The sequence below is a fragment of the Lathyrus oleraceus genome, chromosome 1 (genome assembly GCF_024323335.1).
Source record: "Lathyrus oleraceus cultivar Zhongwan6 chromosome 1, CAAS_Psat_ZW6_1.0, whole genome shotgun sequence".
Classification (NCBI taxonomy): Eukaryota; Viridiplantae; Streptophyta; class Magnoliopsida; order Fabales; family Fabaceae; genus Lathyrus; species Lathyrus oleraceus.
Genome location: NC_066579.1, coordinates 166,457,097 through 166,477,748, shown reverse-complemented (window position 1 = coordinate 166,477,748; position 20,652 = coordinate 166,457,097). Strand labels below are relative to the sequence as shown.

At 34.1% G+C, this 20,652-nt stretch overlaps 1 long non-coding RNA gene across 1 annotated transcript; it reads right to left on the bottom strand.

Annotated features, from left to right (window-relative positions):
• Positions 1-14,720: 14,720 nt before the first annotated feature.
• On the bottom strand, positions 14,721-16,957 carry LOC127125041 (uncharacterized). The gene is made up of 2 exons (XR_007804511.1): positions 16,516-16,957; positions 14,721-15,071 (listed from the first exon to the last, which is right to left on the bottom strand). It is a non-coding gene; the product is annotated as an uncharacterized LOC127125041 (long non-coding RNA).
• Positions 16,958-20,652: the final 3,695 nt, after the last annotated feature.

Genomic DNA, 20,652 nt, shown 5'->3' with positions numbered 1-20,652 from the left:
CAAACTACAATATAAAAAATTCAAATTTCAAAGTTTTTCATCCTCAAACTTTATTTTCTTCTCAAATAGAATAAAATATGAACATGTGATTTTTGTTGTGTTAGCTTTTGGTGCTCCTTTCTTGTCATTAATTTATTCTTTTTTTATATTTGAGGGGACATTAAAGTTGAAATAAAGTTGGTGATGACATATATATGTCTCATGATCATGTCTGGTTTTCCCAAACCCAAACTTCCACCATTGACAATGGCATATGCTTACATATTAACTAATGGTTCTACCATTTTCACCATCATTCGTACACATTATCATATCACCAATATTCCCAAACATATGCTACCCTTATCTATTTCCATAAGCTAAATAAACTTGTTGAAACATGAAATAGATTAATAAAAGAATATAGCTTTTTTTCTTTGTCAACATAATAGAATTTAGTGTAGACAAGGAACACGAAATCTAGAGTCTATAACTAGGGTATTATATTCTCACTCGTGTGTAAAATTTTCATGTTTTGTATCTTTATTTGTTGGATATACATATTTATTTTGAAAAAGATAAAATTAATAAAAAAATCAATTCATTCAAACATAAGTCTCATCAAAGACTATACAAAAGGAAACGAAAAAAAATACTTTAATAGAATAATAAATGTTAGATGCATGATTACTTCACCAAAGATTTATATTAAAAAGTGTTTTCGCCCTCTTAGCCTTTAACCACTACTAAGAAAAGATCTTAACCTTGTCTATCAACAAAGAGTATTGATTCTTTACTACTACATATACTTAAATTTATTTATTTCTAAATAACTTAAATAATCACCAACTAGACGACTTCAAAATACTTTCAAACCTAAGAGGGATATGTGAAACTCATGTTCACTTGAACACAACTTCAAATATGATAAAAAAAATCACACTCCAAAAGATGTACATGACTCTCTTCTTTAAGAAATTCACTTGTACATCCCTTCAAATTTAATGTAATTATTCCCAGTCTCACCAAATTTTTGTTAGTGGGAATCTTATTATTAATTAGTTTCTACACAAACAACGACATTTTTAGCGGTATGATTTTGTTCTAAATGATCTCCTATGTCGATTTAGAATTTAACTGGTATTCATGTATCAAAATATTATACGCAACTTTCACCAAATATCCATGATCACAATAAGGGATCCACATCCCGTTGTCAAAAATATTTTATTGCAAAACAATATAAACTAGCAAAGATCTACACTCCGCCTCATTCTCATCCTCTCATGTAAAAAGTGTCCCTCTCCACCTCCACCCTAACCCCAAGACTCAAAACTGGTTTTTTCATCTCTGCAACAAATATATGTTTTTGTTAGTTGCTAACTCATAAAGTCAACAAAACTTAGAATTAAGACTTCCTTCCTCCAATCAATGGTCATTCCAAAAGTGACGACTCTTCTCCATCACCTATTGAACAAGATAAACGATTGTCTAACTACCAAACTCAAATCACCTCCATTTCTTTCCCGACTCTAGTCAAGTCCCTCCACTACATGAACGCCTTACTACCCATGTATATTATATTTCCCACTTCTACCCTATATTTTTCCGCAAGGACCTTAAACCACAAACCACCATCTCCAACTGCAACACATCATCAACCTTCGAAGGATCAACCACAATACCACCACTAAAAATTACGTGGCCAAGAAAACTCACTTCTCTTGACCAAAACTCACACTTAGATAGCTTAGCATATAATTGCTTCTCTTTTAACAACTCCAGCATAATTCTCAGATGCTCAACATGCTCTTCATTAATCTTCGAATAAATTACAATATCGTCAATTAATACCACTATGAACTTATCCAAATATTGATTAAACTTCCTATTCATATAATCCATAAACACGCCTAGTGCATTGGTCACCCCAAACTGCATCACAAAATACTCGTAGTGACCATATCTCGTTCTAAATACAGTCTTTCAGAATATCTTATGGTTTCACTCGAATCTGATGGTAATCCGACTGCAAATAAATTTTACTGAAAACAAGAGTACCAACTAATTGATCCATCAAATCATCGATTCTCAGAAGATGATATTTATTTTTAATTGTTACCTTATTCAACTATCGATAGTCAACACACAACCTCACGCTATCATCTTTCTTCTTTACTAACAATATCGGCGCACTCTAAGGAGAAACACTTGGACAAACAAATCTCTTCTCAAGTAACTCTTCCAACTGTTTCTTCAGCTCGCTCAACTCAGAAGAAGACATTTCGTATGGAACCATAGAAACATGACTAGTACCAGGCACCAAGTCCATAGTAAACCCAATCTCTCGCTCTAGTGGTAAATCACTACCGTCTTCAGAAAACACTCCAAAAAATTCACGCACTACAGGAAGATCACGAACTACTCCCCTGTCTTTGGCTTCCAAAGGAGCTAAAATCACAAACACTTGCGTCCCATCCTTCACGGACTCTGTCACTTACTTAACAAATACAAACATCAACTATTCACCACCATCGAACTCATATTCACGCTCTAGAGGCAAGTCACATATATTTTCAAGAAAACATCAGGAATCACACATATCACTAGTTGTAACATTTATCCGCACTCTCGAGAAGCAAATCTCAACAATACCTGATCGTTCTCCCTCAAAGACATCCCAACTGGACCAACAGACAGGAATCTCGAATCCACATTCTCTTTGGATTCAAGAAATTGCACCGACTTATCAAAACAATTGGTAAACACTTGGTTTAACTCAAATCAATTCATTCCAAGAATAACATCAAAATTTTTCCAACGAAAGACAAATTGTACACATCCTTAGGAAACACGTCAGGATACTCAACACACCATTGTCTTATCTCTAGCCAAAACACCGCCTTCCCCCTTATAATGAAGCGAACAACGAGAATACTTGTCTGTCTTCCCTCAAGGATCACACCATTTTGATAACCGACACCATCCTCGAATCCGACCTCTCTCCAGGTTCAGGAAAATCACAACATTCTCAAAATAGTTGAACTAGCCAATACAACACTCTCGCATGCAACAACATGATGTCCAAGCTCTCTACAGTTGGAAAATCCAAGAGAAGCAGACACTTCTCCCCCGCCTGTTTCATTCCCAACCTACAAATGGAAAACAAAACAAGCATCGATAGTGTTTTCACACACATGTCACATACTAGGGAACAAACATAATCAAACAACCCAGACGAACGAACCGACCTGTTCTGATACCACTATGTAACATCCTAAAAACTCACGCGTAATTATCAAAGAATTTAATTAACGAAATACAATCACTTAGGATGTCACTCACAACAATCATAGTCTGCTTTTTAACACGGGTTACAACAAAATATTTTACTGCATACATTTGCACTTAGGATGTTTACATGATATCCAACTCATCTGAATAACTTCACAGCGGAATCATAATAAAAGAACATACCAATTTAAAATCTCATAATAGTTTTCATAACAAAATTAAAAGTGAAGGAGAATAGCGATCCAAAACGCATCGGAATTTAAAATTTCTCCTTTAGTGATTCTTACGAATGAGCATGATCAGTGATAGAATCGTTACCTCTTGTGGCGATTGTAACCTTTGATGCAGATCTACGGAGCGATCACGAATGTTGAACGATGACAATGCCTCTACTCAGTCCACATGAATGGATTCCTTCAATCTCAGTGCTAGCTGCTACGAATGAAGACTTTGAGTGAGAGAGAGAGAAACGAAATTGCAACTGCACAAATGCTTCTACACAAGGGTTCTATTTATAGAACCACTTGTGTGGGCTGCAAGCTAAAAAGCCCACTCAAATGTATGTGGCCCATATCTCATAATATGCCAAAATCACTTAAGCGCGTGGTACCTTACCATATTTCGTATTCTACTTAAGTACACCGTAGCTTACGACGTTCTACAATTCACTTAAGTGCACCGTACATTACGATATTCCTTAGTTACTCTATCTCTCATCAATCCGTCCTTTTGTGAGTGACCCTGTAGGTTTTCGCGGCATTGGCAATTATATTAAATCACGTATTTAACATAATAAACAGTGAGCGGTATCTAGCAACACATCACTGCTACCCAAGACACAAAAATGTCATGTAATCTGACAAATCCTTATGTGATAATACTTATGTGTATAATTACCCTTTTTCTCTTATGTCTATATTGAACACAAGACACAAACCATGTCATCCTTGTCCAGTTCAATATTGGGCCCATAGACATTTATCCTGTTACGCAGGATGGGCAAATTCCATCTAGGTCACTCATGTCCATTAGCATGCTTCGTGGAGTACCCATCAACTGTCTTTATGGTCATCCAGTTACAGACAATGTTTGATCAACAATAAAGCACTCGACTCTACATCTAGGGTCCATAGTGGTTTCAGGTCGAAGGGTGGTATACACCATTATCACCATGAGAATAACTTATGACATTTTGCATAATATTCTATATAGTATTCTCATAGTGGGTCAATCCAGTATAAATATTACTCTTAATATTCATACCTATGTTTAAGACTTGATAACTCCTTATCCATGATCCATGAAATGTGATCATCAGTCTATATACATAATAGTCTTAATGCTTTAATGTTATCCCATTTCACAATAAAGCTCGACTACAGATACTTTAAGAATAATGTCCTTATGTTTAATGTGATCTCATGATTAAATCACACTTGATACATTAAACGGACTAGCTATTCTAGGGACTTTATTAAACAAACATAATAAAGAAAAAGCCTTTTATTATTAATAAATAATTCGATACAAGTACCAAAAGTATTGACCTCTAGAGCTTACACCAACAAAAAGCACCGACTTGTGAGTCTTCTCCATGTACTATTTCACCAAAACATAAAACAAATACGAGAACATGCATTGTCTCTTAGAAAATTCCAACACAAAACAAATAATTCGCTCCCCAATGTTACATATCAGAGCATAACCAAAGCTAACAAGAATAAACTAAAAGAAATAGCTCTAGGAGCTAACTTCCACTCACAACAGCATCTCTACTTTTGAGTATCTGCACTATGCTCATGTAAAGACAACATTCAAACAGAAGAGGTGAGAATTCATTTCAACAATAACAACATAGAATGTAAAATAGAGTATGACATCTACACAATCATGTACAACAACATATCACATTTGACACCCAAATTATCATCAACATCACATACAACAACACCATCATCACATATAGTCATATTTCACGCATATATTTTATTCATGTCATACGACTCATTACAACGACAATGAATCATATGCATATGGTACCAATTCAACATTTGGTTCTTCTTACAAACCTGATTCCCCCTTCAGAATCCCGAACTCCCCAGTCTGAGTTCCAGATAAGTCTTTCGTCCCCCTTCGGACCTATGACTTATCTCCTTCAACATATCAATAATGAATGTATGGCATGGCAATAATGCAATTAAAACAACAATTATAACAATATTTAATGATCCATAATCGATCACACAATTGCAACCATGCATAACGTAATCCACCTTTCTGGACTATCACCAATATATAATAATGCAATTAACACAACAATTATAATAATGTTTAGTGATCTACAATCGAACACACAATTACAACCATGCATAACAAAATCCAACCTTTTGTACTACCACCAATATAATCAAACACACTCTCCAATCATTCACAACATATCAAATAATTTGTCAATACGGACATCATCCATATTCGTCACATCGTACACTTCTTTCCTACCTGCTACCGACCTCTGATAAAATCGTCAAAAATATTTTATCTCTAAAATAAAGTTATATCACTCTATTTCAGATATTCAATACTTCAAACCTCGTCCCAAAATGATTTACAAGTTGAAAGTTATGATCAAAACCATGCACGAATGCGTTACCAACAAGTTGTTATTTTTATGAAATTCCCAACATAATTTTCATCTTCTCCAACCCCAAAAACATCCATGAAATTATCATCAAAAATATTTTACCCATGAATAAATGTTATAATCCTCTGTTTCAGCTATCCAACACTTCAAACCCCTACCTAAAATGATTTACGAGTTGAAAGTTATGATCAAAACCGTGCACAAAGACGTTACCAAAAAGTTGCTGTTTTTCTGAAATTTCCAGCACGATTTTCATCTTCTCTAACCCTAAAAGTGTTCATGAAATCATCATAAAAAATATCTTACTCCGGAAACAAAGTTATATTCACCTGTTTCAGCTACCAAACGCTTCAAACCCCGTCCTAAAATGATTTACGAGTTGAAAGTTATGATCAAAACCGTGCACGAAGGCGTTATCAAAAAGTTGCAGTTTTTCTGAAATTTCCAGCATAATTTTCATCTTCTCCAACCCCAAAAACATTCATGAAATCATCATAAAAAATATTATACCCTTGAAACAAAGTTATAATTCTCTATTTTAGCTACCCAATGCTTCAAATCTCGTCATAAACTGATTTACGAGTTGGGAATTATGATCAAAATCGTGCACAAAGACATTATTAAAAAGTTATTTTTTTCTGAAATTTGCAGCATGATTTTCATATTCTCCGACATTCATGAAATCATAACAAAAATATTTCATAGTTTTAAACTCAGCTATAAACATACCTATATCAATCACTACTTATATTCATATAATCATGAATTTATATACTATATCAATCCCTAAAACTTTCAAACATCATCAATTGTGAACATATGTGGACACTTTAAAACATAAATTTCATTCAACAAATGTTAACATTCATCATCAATCAAAAAATAATTAAACATTTCTCTACCCTTCCATTCATATCCCTATTATTGAACCAAATTTCAACCCTTACCTTGTAATTTCAGAAAAATATAAGCTCTTGACTTTGACTTCTCTTTCCTAGAGCTCTCCTTAGGTTTTCCCTGGTTTTCTCTTCTCTTGCCTCCTTTTCTCCAATTTCAAAATTTTCACCTACTGTGAAGTTTTTCCCTCACTTCTCTCCTCATAAATCAAAAACTTAATATCTATCTTTCTAATATTTCACTAAGGCTCAATTTATTACTAACTTACATTATTTATTTTAATTTTCCATAATTAGCACTTTCCACCCCAAACTCATTATTTCCTTTTATTTTATTATTTCATTTAAATAATAACACTAAAACATTATTTAATCAATTGAATAATTCTAAATAAATCTAGCAACCTCTAATTACTCTCCCCACTCTCTACCTAAGGGTCACCCACTTTTGTTGCCATAACGCATCTCAATTATCACACAAATAATAATTTGATACACACATAAAATTATAATTAATTAATATAAATAATTTCTAGAAAAATGGGGTGTTGCAGTCGTCACAACCATATTCAGGTTCGAGAGTCGATTACGCAAGGGAAGAATATTAACACCTCTCACGTCTGTTGCACTCAACGAGAACCTTTTAATTAAACTTGCGATTGAATGTTAGCTTATGTTAATTGTTTTCATCGAATGATCAAAAGTGCAAAGGGAAAAGAATATGGGTCGCAAAAATGTTTTTATTAAGGTGCAATGAGGAATTCAAAGCGACGTAGTTCTGTGCAAGACAAAAGATATTTTTGGTATTTTTTGTTATACTGCTTGACGAGATGTTGAATCTCACTCCTACATATCTCCAGGTGCGATAGAGAACTCAAAGCTACGTAGTTCTTGGAAGAAAATGAGTGTTGATTGATTAATTTTAGAGAACAAATATTTAGATCGTGTTCCAACGGCTAAACACTGCATGTGTGCTCGCGCATGAAAGACTTAAACACTTGTCTGTTTCGCGGTAGAAATGATCATGTTTGATCATGTTCTAGCGATTTAGACGTTGCTTGTATGCTAGCGCATGGAAGGCTAAGTGTTTGTTTATAACGCGGTAGAAAAGACTAAGTAATGTTCTTTTGTAAAAGGTTTTTGGTCACATAGGGGCGAGAATAAGATAAGTTTGATTGGTTGAGTATTTTGTTGGATTACGATTTCTCGAATGGCCAAGTTATGCAACTTGTATCTAAATAGTCAAGGAGAATAATAGAAGGATCTAGACCATCTCCTTTTCACCCTTAATTGCAAAAAGGTTTGGATATTGTTAAGGTATCTTGGATGGACAAAGAATACTCGAATGGTTGAGTTAGACAACTCGAATCCAAGTTCTCGTGGAAGGGAATAAAAGGTTCTAGACCACCTCCTTTTTCTTCCAAATTATTACGAAAAATGAGTTTGCTTAAGTTTTAATTATGAAAGATGTTTTGAAGCGAATCAATTTAAAAGTTTTTAATGGATAACGATTACTCGAATTGTCGAGTAAGACAACTCGTATCCAACAATCGAGGAGAGGAATTGAAGGCTCTAGACCATCTCCCTTTTCATCCTTAATTAAATAATGTTTGAGTACGATTAAGTGTTTTAATTTTAATTATAGAAATGCGCTCGATGTTGATTAAGGTTATAATTTGCATCGAATCAAAATGTAGAAATGGTTTGTGTTAGACGATATGCAAAGATCTAGGGGGGGGGGGGGGGGGGAGGGGTGAATAGATCTCAAGTTAAAAACAATCTTAAAAATTTGTTTTGAAAAAGTTTAACGGCTATCGGAAGTAACTCAAATCGAATTGTCTAAACCGAACCGCTATCGAAAATTTTGGATATGCGTATGTAGAAACTCAAAAGGACTATACCTGACATGACACTGAAAATTAGAGAAGAGGTGAAGACACAATTTGATGATGGCTTCTTAGCCATTTCTGAATATCCTCAATGGGTTGTCAACATCGTTCCAGTTCCAAAGAAAGATGGCAAAGTTAAGATGTGTGTAGACTATAGAGACCTCAATAAAGCGAGCCCAAAGGATGACTTTCCTTTGCCTCATATTGACGTCTTGGTCGATAACACTGCTAAGTATTCCGTCTTTTCATTCATGGATAAGTTTTTCGGGTATAATCAGATAAATATGTCTCCAGATGATATGGAAAAGACCACTTTTATCCCGCCTTGGGGAACTTACTACAAAGTCATGCCATTTGGTTTAAAGAACACATGGGCAACATATCAACGATCCATCTCTTTCATGATATGATCCAAAAAGACATTGAGGTTTACGTGGAAGATATGATTGCTAAATCCAAGACTGAATATGAACACTTAGATCATCTGAGGAAATTATTTTCCAGACTCCGAAAGTTCAAGCTGCGGTTGAATCCTGCAAAGTGCAACTTTGGGTCCGATCAAGTAAACTTTTGGGTTTCATTGTTAGTCAGAAAGGCATTGAAGTTAATCCCGAAAAAGTTCGAGCAATTCAAGACATGCCACCTCCCAAAACAGAAAAGGAAGTCTGAGGCTTCTTGGGTTTACTCAACTACATCTCAAGGTTTATCTCCCATCTGAAGGCTACATGTGAACTAATTTTCAAGTTATTGAGAAAAAATTAAACAATCGTGTGGAACGACGATTGTCAAAGGGCATTTGACAACATAAATAAATACTTGCAAGAATCACCGATCTTAATACCACCTGTTCCGAGTAAGCCTTTGATCATGTATCTCATTGTATTGGATGAATCAATGGGTTGCGTACTTGGTCAACATGATGAGACGGGAAGAAAAGAACATGCCATTTACTATTTGAGCAAGAATTTCACTGAGTGTGAGACTAGATACTTACTTTTAGAGAAGATCTGATGTGATCTAGCTTGGGATGCTCGACGCCTAAGACAATACATGGTTTACCATACTACTTTGTTGATATCCAAAATGGATCCAATAAAGTACATATTTGAAAAGCCTGTTATCATTGGAAGAATTGCTCGGTGGAAAATGCTACTAATAAAGTATGACATCGAGTATGTTACCAAAAAAGTTATCAAATGGAGCGTCTTATATGACTATCTTGCTCATCAACCCATGGAGGGATCTCAACCAACGAGGTTTGACTTTCCAGATGAGGACATCTTATTTATCAGAGATTATGAAATTCCAGGCCTTGACGAAGGACCCGAACCAAGATCGTGATGGACGCTCGTGTTCGACGGTGCTTCAAATGCTCAAGGTTATGGGATTGGGGAAATTATTACTTCTCCAAATGGTTTTCATCTTCCGTTCACTGCAAGATTATGTTTTGATTACACCAACAATATGGAAGAATAGGAAGCATGTATCTTCGACATTGAATCATCCATTAATTTTAGAATTAAAATCCTTGAGGTATACAGAGATTCAACTTTGGTAATTAGTCATATCAAGGGAGATTGTTCCATACAAGAAGCATGTCATGAAGATGATTCCATACTTTGATAAAATCACTTTTCATCATATCCATTTGGAAAAGAATCAGCAAGCAGATGCTTTGGCTACCTTGGCATCCATCTTTAAAATCAAGTGGAAAAATGAAGCACCCTCTATTCAAATTGAACACCTGGATGAACCTGGATATTGTCTAGCAACTGAGATAGATTATGATGATCAACCTTGGTTTTGGGACATTAAAAGGTATCTAAAGAAATAAGAGTATCCCTATAATGTGTCCATCATTGATAAGAAGGCTCCGAGGAATCTCTCTGTCAAGTTCTTCTTGAATGGGGATGTGTTGTACAAAAGGAATTATGACTCTATCTTGCTCAGATGTGTGGATAGACACAAATCAAACACGATCATAAGATCCATCCATGAAGGTTATGAAGGAATCCATGCTAAAGGGCCTATTATGGCTAAAAAGATCCTTCGAGCTGTCTATAAATGGACAACCATTAAGGTTGATTGCTACAACTTTGTCAAGAGATATCACAAGTGTCAGATCTATGCTGACAAAGTACACGTACTGCTAACTCCATTGAACGTCTTGACATCACCTTGGCCCTTATCTACGTGGGATATTGATATGATTGGAATGATCGAACCGAACACTTCCAACTGTCATTATTTCATCCTAGTTGCTATCGATTACTTCACCAAGTGGGTCGAAGATGCTTCATATGCAAATGTCACACGACAAATGGTTACAAGGTTTATCAAGAAAGAAATCACTTGTCGCTACGGAGTTCCTAGAAGGATTATTACTGACAACGCCAATAACTTGAAAAATAAGACGATGAAAGAGTTGTGTCAAGAATTCAAGATCGAGCATCACAACTTTTCATTATATCGGCCCAAGATGAACAGTGACGTAGAAGTAGCAAACAAAAACATCTAGACGATTTTCTAGAAAATGGTCAAGACTTACAAAGATTGGCATGAAACGCTTCCCTTTGCACTTCATGGCTACAAAACTGTTAGGGACCAATTAGCACTACTTTTCATATATTTTTATTGGTCCCTTTTACCATTTTATTATTGAATTACACACTTTTATCCTCACAATTTTGTAAAAATGCAATTAAGTTTAATTGATTATGTTTTGAATAGATATTTCACGTATTTATTAGTTTTGTAGAGTTTTTGGACAAGAGAGCATTGGAGTGCATAAGCATAATTTGGAAGAAGTTTCAATGGCAATTTGGAAGCATTTGGAAGAATAACACTTGGGAGAAATGTTAAATGAAGCTTGCAAGGCAAAGAAGCTGAAATTGCTTCAGTTCGCGCCGCGACCAGGGATGGCGCCGCGAACCTTGCGAAAACAGCAAGCATTTTGTTTGGGCCAAGTGTTTTGTTTTCAACCCAACTTTAGTGTGACAGTTTTGTATCATTTTTAGAGTGCTTTTCAGTTTTAGACCAAAATGAACATTTAAGGAAAGTATGAACTCTTTACAAAACAGAATGGAAAAGAAGGAAAAATCATTCACAAGTTGTAGAAGAAAAACAGAGCTTACTTTGATATTGTATTTTGCTGTCCAAAATGATGATGAGGAGCTAAACCCCATTTTTTCAAGATTGGAGGTAGTATCTATTCCTATTTGTTTATGTATTCCATTTGACTCTTGTATATGACAAAAGGTTATTGATGTATTGAATGATATTTTTGCCCTATTTTGAATATTTAGATTTGAGTTGTTATTGAGAAAGATTATTCAAGTCCTGGCTTAAAATATGCTTTCAAGTAGTGAATGAGTTGTAGAAATAGATTTATACACTACTCTTCTTTTGTATCAAACATTAAAGATTGCTATATTGATAGTTAGGTAGAGAAATCATTTAACAATTAATATAGTGATTATCACAATATCATTTAGAAATAAATGATATTGAGAGGATACTTGAATATCATCAATAATTTTAAGTATATATAGTTGTCATTAAGGAAACATAAGAAATTTGAATAGTGAATTCCAATTTTGCCAAGCCTTTTACATTTGATTAAAACTATTTTATTGTCTTAGTGTCATTTTACTCAAAAGATAACTATTCAAACAAAACAACTTGGTTACATTTTAAACTTATAACAATTTGGATTATAGAACGACGGTAATAACAACCAATCTCTGTGGATACGATATTAAAATATTTGCCGAAAATATACTTTTCAACAAAAACTTCGATTCATACTTCTACTGGGAAAACTACATTCTCCCTCGTATATGTTATGGAATTTGTCTTCCCAATCGAGGTGGAAATTTTGTCATGAAGAGTTATTATGGAAGAAAAACATGATGAAGCCAAATGGATCCAATCTAGATATGACCAACTGAATCTCATCGAAGAAAAACGCTTGAAGGCTCTCTGTCATGGTCAAATATACCAGAGACATCTCAAGAAAGCTTTTGACAAGAAGGTTTGCCCTCGAGTATTCCAAGAAGGTGACCTCGTGCTCAAGAAATACACTCGGATCCACGAGGCAAATGGACTCCCAACTACGAAGGACCTTTTCTCATCATGAAGGCCTTCTCAGTCGGAGCCCTGATCCTCACCACCATGGATGGGGATGAGTTTTCACTTCCCGTGAACTCTGACGCAATCAAAAAATATTATGCCTAAAAATAAATGAATAAGAGCCCATTAGGTTGACATCTGCAAGGATAATCCAGGAAAAAATGGTTATCTCGATGGACAAAAAAAGAAATGTCCCTGCAAAAATTAGGGATCGAGCAAAATATATATATACAAGCCCGCTAAGTCGAAAACCCGAAAGAGCGACTTAGGCAAAAAAAGGTATCCCAATGGACGAACAAAGAGAAAAATGTTCCAAAAAAAGTTGGGGATAAAGGAATTTGACTGCAACCTTGAGTCTACTTCATCATATCTAGATCTCAGACGGAAACAAATCGATCCAATCATCATAAACCGAATAAAAATATTGAGACCCAGATCTTACAGGGGATGGTAGTCTATGTTGTAACCAATGGAAATTAATATAAATTTCCCATTTCCATTTACCTTTATTTTTCAATTTTTGTAATTTCGTCTTCTAGAATTTTACATCTTTGTACACACATCATATGTACAAATCTTTTCACATTCAATAAAATTCACTTTTCTTTTCATTTCTCGTATTTTGTTTGCAAAATAATTGATTATTGTCGATCATATAATGCCACAAAACATCGAGAATAATAAAAAGCTAAAACAAAAGATTTTTTTTTTGCATTGCCTTGTTTACTTGAAAAGTTCTAAAGGGAGATCGACATTCTACAATGGACTCATAATACATGTAAGCATCTCAATAATTGCCCGATCAAATTGCAAATCATTCTCCTTCCCATTAAGGGTCATGTTTGAACCCCCAACATGTTATGGCAACATGAAGTCCTCTCCTTTGTGACAAGCTCTCTGGTTCAGATATCAAACGTCAGAGAGTTGAAGTGTATCACCATACAAAAAGAATTTCACCCTTGTAGATACTATTCATGTCTCTCACAGAAATAACTCATGTTGCTGCATAGCATACATAACTTCATGCATTATAAAAAAATCAATCATACGTAACAAACATTTCTCTTGCGACTGGTCTATTTTTACAACAGAATATTTCAGTCAATCTCCAACAGATGACCTTACAAAATTTTACTTGTCATTCCATATCCATAATAAAAAATTCCCAATAATACACTTACCTCACATTATATCCAGTCTCAATGTGATTTTTTTTGCTAATATTCTTGTATTTCATCCTCTTCTACCTTGAATGCTAGAAAAGTCGTCGCCATTCATATATTCAGGTCCAAGATGATTAAATAGGGGCAACTGTCATACCCAAACATTTGCTCTACTTTTTACTTCATTTGGCCCATAGCTCATTTCATTTGCATATTCACATGTCCCAATCATCCATTATAAGACATTCATTTAAAGTTGCATTTAAAAAAAACAAGCATCATTGATTCAAAGGCCTTTTTGATGTTCATGATTAACATGAAGTTAGGGTTTCTCTAGAGATTCAGTCTATGGGATCTTGGTGATACAGTTGACTTGGGAGAGGCGTCTCTTGGAATTGATGCTTGTATAACCCTAATTCATGGAATATAGGCCTTGGTCACTGTGGATTGCATCATGGTATTGATCTTTGAAAGCAATTATCAGGTTTTATACGGGTCAAGCAAAGGTCAACTTTAGGGTTGACTATCTGTTGACCATTCTTCATGAAAATATTACATGGCTAGTTGTTTGGTTGTTCATTTGGTCCAAGGCATTTCAATTCAAGATTCATTCAAGAAGGTAATTGCAATTGAAATTCAAGGCAAAGTTCAAATTCAAGAGTTTGAATTTCAAAATTCAAAATCAGGGTTGGACAGAGAACTATCTTTCATGGAACACAAGCCATAGTTAATTTCAAAAGACTAATTTGTATTACAAACCATCAAACATCATATTACAAAGTCCAAAACCATGAGAATTACACAAAATTACACATTTTACCACAATTGACTTTAGATCAACTATTGACTTTTTGGTCAAACAGTTGACCAAAGTCAACTACATACCCTAACCCAAACATTTACTCTAAACCTAATTCCACTTCAACTTCACTTTGATCATCACTCTTCCATATTCTCAAATTGCTTCATGGCCAAGTAATCCATGTTATGCCATGATGATGTTCCTTCAATGCCAACCTTGATCCATACTTTGCCAAGACATTGTCATATCAGCCTTGTAGCAAGTGGAAATGAATTACTACCATGCACAAAGCCAAAAAAACCATTCAAGTCATGAAATACTAAGCCATACACAAACTAAACTTGGCATATCCAAACCTGGGCTAACTCATGCCATATGTTCATAACAAAACTCCTAATTATCCTAATTTCTAGCATTGCATAACACTACCAATTTCCACTAACATGACTTATTGCCAATCCAACCAACAACAATCACAGTCACAAACATGACATGTACATAACCTATAAAGCCATGGTAAATACACGTTCAATTCACATACACAGGCCAATGCATCCATATCCTTCAAACATGCTATAACTATCCATTACTTTTCTTCATTTCACTAACACATTAGTATTCCTAGCATGCAATCCCATAACAAGTTCAACTAGCTAATTAACTAAGTTTTTTTCTAACAAACCTCACATCAAAGTAATTCATCATTAGCTAATAACATTTCTTCAAAAACAGTTCAGGTAGTACAGAAACATCTCATGACATTCCCATTTCAAAACATTCCAATTACATAGCAGTTCAACTCAAATCAACAACACCATATCCATGGAAACAATTTAGTTCACTCTAATGGTTTAATCATGGCTTGACTAATTCACTGACAAGATCCATTTATTCAAGTAATACAATAAGAGTCCACACTACATTAACCTCATAACAGTCTGATTCAAGATCCTAACTCCTGACAAAATTAAATAACCTAGTTCATTTTTCTATATTTCATTAACATCACAACATTAACTGACACTTCATTCTATTACTCCATATCAACCTACTAATTTCTAATTAATTAGCATAACTCTAACAACTAACTTCCAATCTAATTATAACTAACTAATTGTTATAGTTCAATATATGCCAAGTGTCTTCCTAACAATTCGACTCATTTTACTAAGTGCAAATTCATTAAATAACTTAGAAATTCAAAATTCTCCTAACAAGCTAACTACACTAACTAATCTTAACATAATAACAACTAACTCTAATTCAATGATCAAACTAACTTACTAACACATAACAACTAATCCTAACACTAATTGATTCAAACTAACTAGCTTCAGTAGAATTTTAACAGAGTTAGAAACTTTTAACAACTTTCCTCTCCAAATTCATTAACCATAACCCCTTCATTCTGCCCTAATCATTGCTCGAGGTTGTTACGATCAATCCCTATATAATCCCATACTCATCTTCATTCTAACTTAACAATTCATTTTGCAACTTCACCCTCAATCACTCTCTCTCATAATTCTCTCTATGCATTATCGATTAACCTCTGCACTCTCAATCACTCTCTTCACTCTCATCATTCTCAAGCATACAATAAGCAATAACCACATCACAACAATCACATAGCATCAATTTAATCCCTCAAACTAAAGATCTCAGAAGAAGAAGAAGAAATTATTGCAAGATAAAAAGTTGGAGAGTTCGAAGCACATACCTGTTAATACCTATGGTTTTCTCTTCATAAGCATCTTTTTGAACCTTCAGTAATCACCAGGGTGAACCTCGACCCTATAGGTTGGTGATTTTTCATTCCTTCTTCTTTGTTTTTCCTCAAGCAAGTTACCTTCATGTAGACTCAAGCATGAGGAATCAAAGCCCTAATATATTGGGCTCTGATTCCTCCTCAACGCCATTTAATTTCAATTTATTTAACCTAGGGTTTTTGGTTTGTTTGGCTCAATTTGGTGAAATGATTAGGAGTTTAGAGAAATTAGCTTGAGATTGTGAGAGAGGGAGTGGAGGAGAGCATGTGGGGATAGATATGAGGTAACTTGGACCTCTACTGGCACCAAAAGAGATTTTCGGCGCGACAAAATTGATTCTCAGGTGAGGGACTTGAGAGGAACTTGTTTTGAACTTTTGGCTTGGAGAGTGAATTGATCCTCTAATCCATTTTCCCATCTTGGCAATGCGTTGGTCTTATGACGCTAACAAGCCCATCATAATTTCTTTTCACACCCCTAATCAATATATTCACCCCTATGTTTGTACATTGCACCCCAAATTTCTTTTTCATTTTTAATCTCTTGTTTTTTCTATTGTTTTTAATATCTTTTTTTAAATTCTTTTTAATGTATTTTTTTATATGTCTTTTCAAAATATTTCAATATTTTTAATACATTTTATCATGAAAAATGCTTGGAAAATTAAATAAAAATAACAATACACGTTAGTTAATTAGGATTTAATTAGGTTTAACACTTAGATTCAATTTTCAATTAGACAATTAAAAATTGATAAGCATGTTAAGAATAAGTTCACATTAGCACTTAATTAGCTAGTTTAATTCTAGATTAGATTTTAGAAACTAGTACACATGCAACATTAGATTTTTTATTATCATTTTAGTTTTAATTTTAGAAATTAATAGATGTTAGTATTGTAGTTTCTTCATGATTTTAATCCTTTAAATAAAATTCATGTGCTTGTAGTTCCTGATCATATCCCTGATTGATTGGGTTGATCAAAGACCTCTTTGATAAATTAATCCCTTGATTCGTCTAATTCCCTTATCCTGTCAAGTGGTCACAAGTCTCTTAATCACTTGATAGAATTAGTACTGTGTACTTGCATCACACGGGACCTCAAATCAAACACAATGTCAAGACATCATGCAAGACCTCAAGGCTGAAGATTCTGGACATCAAGCAAAATAAAAATATTCATCTTCAACACTTAATAATTATGATGAGGATTGTGCGCCACGAGCCTTAAGTAGGAGAGAAGGGATGAAAATGAGTATTCCTATCCTTATTCTGAATATCTTTGGATACGGGATGCCTGACGCAGTTGTTCAAAGTATTCCTATCCTTATTCTGAATATCTTTGGATACGGAATATCTTTAGTGTAATTCAAGTCGAATAACTTTCAATTCCTCTTTCCCACAAATGTTGCAACAATCAAACTCAAATATACACTTCCCTTTGGACTAAACACTGGATTCTTTGGACTTCCATTCATTCTTTGGGTTAATCACCTCATGGTTAAACACTCATCTCTGAACCAAGATCCCTTTTTTCATGCATGTTTGCCTTGTCATACATCGTGCTTAGGCAAACCCCCTCTTCATGCATGTCTGTCTTATTAGACCTCGTGCTTAGACAAACCCTTATCTTTGTTATTTGCCTTGTCAGACCTCGTGCTTAGGAAAATCCCCTTTTTTATGCATGTTTGCCTTATCATACCTCGTGCTTAGGTAAACCCCATTTCTCCTACATTTTTGTCTTGTAAGACCCGATGCTTAGACAAACCTTTCCCTTTCTTGTTTGCCTTGTCAAAATCGGTGCTTAGGCAAACACCCTTCTTATATGTCTCGATCCTTGGATATAGACAAAATCCTACAACCTTACATTAGCCACACCATATATTGGTTAACAACACACACTCGTTGGTTCAAACACACATACCCTATGGATTCAAACAAAATACCACATGTGGTTCAAACAACTTCTTTTTCATTTCACAACACTCTTTTACACTTCAAGCAAGCAACTTTCTCTTTATTTTTCTATTCAAGTAACTCTTTATTTTCTTTTTACACACAAACCTTTTCAAAAACAATTTTCTTTCTTTTCATAAAAGAATTGTTATAATCCGTTTATTAACAGTCAGATTAAAATCTTAGAGCATCCGAACAAGGATCAAAATCAGCTAACGTCTACACACTTCTAGGATACGATTATAATTGTTCCCTAAAAACAACCAACAAATCCGCATTTTCTACCACGGACTACAAACCTCTGATTTTCTCATTGCACTATGAGAATACGTAGGCACGAGGGTTCAAATCCTTGACGAGCATAGTAATTATAAACCTTTTTCCCTTTCACAAGTAACCTTCGATAGTAACACCCGTTCGTACAAAGAACAGTCAAAATGGTTTCCGTTGAGTACAACAGATGTGAGGGGTGATAATACCTTCCCCATGCATTGATGGGTTTAGTTATGATTGATATAACGAAAAGTACCTTGATTATGTATAATGACATAACTAATGGGCGAACTAATTTGGATATGCCTAAGGAATATAATGGCGAAGTTTGAGCTCATAAAGTCTAACACATGCGTATGATTATATATGTGACCAGTGAGAAATTGTTAGAATTTTAGGGTCACAATTGTAATATTACACGTGTTAGGACCATTATGTAACTAGCCATAGTTGTAGTCCTCTAATTAATAATAAGTTTGTGACTAAAAACATAAATATCATGAAAGGTAAGATTAATGTGTAGATACCATAAGTCAACATCTAATTTGATGAGGAGTCAAATTAGAATATTGAAAACTAAGAAATAACCTGAAGTTTATTTATAGGGGTTATGGTCCCAATTTGTAGACAGCACAAAATGACTTATCATAAATTCTTTCTCCATCCCCATCAGAGGAGAATCAAGGAGCCGTAGAGGAACTCTATAAATTAGAAGATCAAATACCCGTAAACCTTCAGTGATTCTCAATGACAAACTCAGGTATACTTCCGCTTTTATTCTCTAGTTAAATTCTGATATGGATTTAAGGGATACAAGTTATGGGTTATCGATTCATATGGATTATTTTAGAATTTTGTTCTTTATTTCTATATCGATAGAAATAGTAAGGATATATATATATATATATATATATATATATATATATATATATATATATATATATATATATATATATATATATATATATATATATATATATATATATATATATATAGATATATATATATATATATATATATATATATATATATATATATATATATATATATATATATATATATATATATGTTGGTGCAAAGGTAGAATATATGATGAATGGAAATATTCTTATTCAGAGAATGATGGCTACAAAAAGGATTAAAAGTTACAATGATTGACACCCTATTTATAAGCCTCTAACAAACTTAAATATGAATCAAATCTAATATTTAAATCTAATATCTAACAAACTTAAATATGAATCAAATCTAATATTTAAATCTAATATCTAAATCTAATATCTAACAAACTTAAATATGAATTAAATCTAATAATTAAATCTAATACCATCCCTTAATTCATATTCCATCAAAACTTGTAACACCAATTCCATCCCTTAATCTGAGAAATTGATCAGTCTTGATAGCTTTCGTCAGAACATCTGCCAACTGCTTCTGAGTGCTGCAGTGTACAACTTCTAACACTCCCCTCTGAACTTGATGTCTCAGAAAATGATACTTGGTCTCAATGTGCTTGCTTCTCCCATGCAACACTGGGTTTCTGGCAAGATTGATTGCAGACTTGTTGTCAATCATCAGCTTCAGAGGTTTGTTTACTTTAATCTTCAGATCCTGCAATAGATTCAGAATCCACACAGCTTGGCATGCAGTAACAGCAATCTTACAATTCTTCAGATCAAATCTCTTCAGAAGTTCTAATTCATACTTGAGCTGATGCAAAATAATACCTTTCTCAGAGTATCTGAACTCCATCCCTAGAAAGTATGTCATTTTGCCTAGATCAGTCATTTCGAATTCATTCATCAGAACTTTCTTGAACTTGGCTATCTCTTGTTCAGAACTTCCAGTCTTGTTTCTCT